Below are 3,848 nucleotides of genomic sequence, written 5' to 3' on the forward strand. Positions count from 1 at the left end.
TTGTGTAGCCTCTCTCGCACTGTGCTGTGGCGTGTTCCCATGTCTATTCTTCAAGGTAGCCGAGGGCGGGGTCCATGTTACTTTCTCTCTGTAACCCACCTCAAGTGCGAAGCGTATACATAGTAGGTGCTTGAAAATACTCATTTAATGGAAGGCAGGCAGGAGAGAAAGGAAGGAAAAGGGAAGAAGGGAGAAAAGAGGAAAAGGAAAGAAGAAAGACCACTGACGATGGGAAGTTCTCATCGGCTGACATTCTCAAAGCCCTGAGGCTTCACGTGGTCCCCAAACAAAATTCAGTCAGTCGATGTATTGAGTTTCATGATACCCAGTTCTGTGCTGATTCCTGCCCACAAGTTTCCCATGATTTAGTGGTGGTTGTTTTTTGCCCTCAAACTGGGTAGAAATATCTGACAATACTTGTAGAGAGCCCAGTGTTCCTTAGAGATGTCTTTTTATGAATATCAGCTGGAAGGAGATTAAATTAGATGGCCCTGGAGACAAACTGCTGCTCAGTCTATTTTATATCTCAAGACTCAGTTTTCTCATACAGAAAATCGGGTAGTAATCCCGACCTGAGGGCACTATTATGACTGTTACAAGGATAACCCACGTTCACGGATTAAGATAGTGCCTGCACGTAGTGAGTAGTCAACTGGTCGACAAGTTGTAACCGCCCTGTTTGCTGCTGTGAGGCATGTCGTCCAGTATCTGAACAATAACAGCTTTCACCAATCAGGCTAAACTACCAATATTTGAAAATAGTCCCGAAAGGAAGAAGGAAGTAATCATCAGATCCAATTATGAGTCTTAACCTATATCTCTTCCTCGAGTTCTGCCTTTACATTTGGATGCAAAGAAGCATTTAGCGTATAAACAAAATAAAGCAACTTGGATACATTTTTCAAAGAGGAGTTTCCAGCAGTGTCTGGTAGAAGAATTTCAACTGAGTTTTGGCTACTGCACCAGAATTACTGTAGGATCAATGCAGACTGTGGCCTGAGCGATGGGAGGTGTGATTAATTCCATCCAAGGTTCACACTTCTCTGTGCATGACTTTCCACCCGCCTCACTCACCTCGCTGTATTTCTGCACATCTTCCTGGCCTTGTCACCTGCCTGTTTTTATTTCCAGGGCGCCCTAATGTGTTTTCCAGGGATCAATACCCGAAAGAATTTTCATTTCAAATGCCGTATTTTCACAAAGCTGGCTTTTATTCAACCTTCTAAAGATATCTCAGCCCAAACTTTATGGACCCACTTTATCCCCTGGGCTGTGTGTGGCCCAGGCTAGGTGTGTTATGTGCATCACATTTGCTTAGCTTGAGAGGACTCAGCAAGACTTCAGGGCTTGGTTTAAATTGCTTTTTTACATCCTAGCCATAATCAGCCTAGAGTCTACTTTGTATTTTTACCCTTCCTTCTGACTTTGAGATCCCTACTCTGCTAATCTATCGATACTTGAGTTTTGGAGTCATTGACTTAGATTCACTGCTTTTAACGCATATCAGGATCTGTTCATTTCAAAAGAAATATGGGTCCAACATGTGATCTGTCAAGCGCTGTAATAGGTGCAGGATTAACAGATGAATAGAACACACTTCCCTTCATCAAGCCCACAGCCTAGAAGGGCCCAGAAAGGCATCACGCTTGCAAATCAGTAAAGAATGTCCATAATCCAAGTGCGTTTGAAAGACCGAACAAGGGTCAGGGCAAAGCACGAGTGAGTTGGGAAAGAAGAGGCAATTCTCCAAGCCGACTAGTGAGGGTGGGTTAGTGGCGAGAGGACTGTGTAGAATTAATAGTCAGTCTTCTTTCCATTTAATAAAGAGGGATTCAATCAGGCTTAGGTTAAGTTAGATGATTCTAATTTTATCTTATTGCGTGCATTCAAGAGATGAGAGAAAGGAAGGTCTGGTTGCGGTTCTCAAGTCTTGTTTAGCTTCCTGCTTCTTTCTCCCATTTGCCCTCGAACTTCTATTAAACACCTTCATGGTATTTAGGCCCTGAGCTGGCCACTTCATTCAGTCTTCCATCTGTCCACCCACCCATCCATCTAATCAATCCTCTATCGTTTATTCCCTTATCAAGTTATCATTATGCATCTGTAACGATCTATGTGCCAGGCGCTGGCTGTATAGACTTCAATAAGAAGAACGTAGTGTTGGTACTGGGTTGAGGTGTGTCCAGAGCACTAGATGGATGTCCACTCTGAATTATAAATATTAATATTCCTTGTCTGGGTCCTCTACCAAACTCATACTCACAATATAGCCTTTATAGAATGTATAAGGTGGAAAGACTTGCATAATGAACACTGATATAAACATCACACAGCTTGAGAGTTAGAACGTCACCCGTGGAACCACTGGAGACACCAGACCCCTTTCTCCCAGCAGGGGTGACCAGTATCCTACATTCTGGGTCCATTATTCCTCTTACTTTTCTTTGTAGTTGGCCCTGAATCTATGTATTCCAAACAATAGATTGCTTAATATTTCATAGTTTTGAATTCTATATAAGCGGTATCACGCAATATGTATATTCTTGTGCAGCTGAGTTTGTTCTAATTTTGTTCAGTAGATGTTTGTAACGTTCCTGTGTGTTGATGTTGGCGTGTGTACTTTCTTTTCATGGCTGTATGCTATTGCAGTACAGGACTATGTCAAAAGTTATTCATCCATCTTCCCGTTAATGAACATTTGCTTGGCTGATGTGTTTCCAGTATATTTTTCTATTACAGTAATGCTGCCATGGACATTCTTTTCACTGTCTCTTGCTGCAAGGGCCAAGTGCCTTTTGTGGTATATATCCAAGAGTATAACTTCAGGGTCACAGGGAATGCTTATCTTCCAATGTAATGGATGATGCTGAATTGTTTTCCGATGTGGCTGTATCAGGGTACACTCCCACCAGTAATAAGAGTTTGCTTGCTTCACTTTTTCCACCAACACTTGGTATTATCAGACTTTTAAATTTTGGGGTGCAAAACTGTTTCTCATTGTTGTTTGAATTTTAGTTTTCCTGATTACCAGTGAGGTTGAATGAAGTTTTGTATGTTTATTGGCGACTTGCGTTTCCTCTTCTGTAAAATGATTACTCATGATTTCTTTTGACTATTTTTGTCAAATTGTTTGTCTTTTCCTCACTGATTTGCAGAAGTTCTGTTCTGAAAATCTCTTGTTGATTATGTGTTGCAAATATTTTCTCCCAGTTTGTGGCTTGTCTTTTTATTTTCTTTATAGTGTATTTTGATGAACCCACGGTCTTAATTCCAACTTAGTCAAAGTTAACAATCTTTTCTTTATGAGCTTTATTTTTTATATTGTGTTTTCAGATAAAAGTATTTCGTCTCCTGAGGTCATGAAGATATTCCCCCACAGTTTCTTCTAAAGCTTTAAATTTTACTCTCCACAGATATTAAGCTATCTTAAATTGATTTTATATATGCTGTGAACTAGATTAAAATTTAGTTTTTCTTTATGGTTTACCAGTTGTCCCAGCAAGATTTGTTGAACTGTCTATTCTCTCTTTGTTGATCTGCAACACCAGTTGTATTCTATGTGAAGTGGTGTCCGTCCACATGCAGGTCTGTCTCTGGGGTCTGTAGTCTATTTCACTGGATACTTTGTCTATCTCAGCCCTGCTGATGGACTAGAAGACTCAGTGAAGCTCTTGAGTCCATATACTATGAGAAGGAGCCCCAAATAATTCATTTGGTTCACTGAGACTTTTCTTTACAGGGGTGGTATAGCGAAAAGAATATGGGGCTTGAAGAAAAGAGTTAAAATTCCAGCCCTGATAGTTATTTGTATGACTTTGGGTACATTCCTAATATTTTCTGAGCCTCAG

The sequence above is a fragment of the Lipotes vexillifer genome, unplaced genomic scaffold, assembly GCF_000442215.2.
Source record: "Lipotes vexillifer unplaced genomic scaffold, Lipotes_vexillifer_v1.1 scaffold1275, whole genome shotgun sequence".
Classification (NCBI taxonomy): domain Eukaryota; kingdom Metazoa; phylum Chordata; class Mammalia; order Artiodactyla; family Lipotidae; genus Lipotes; species Lipotes vexillifer.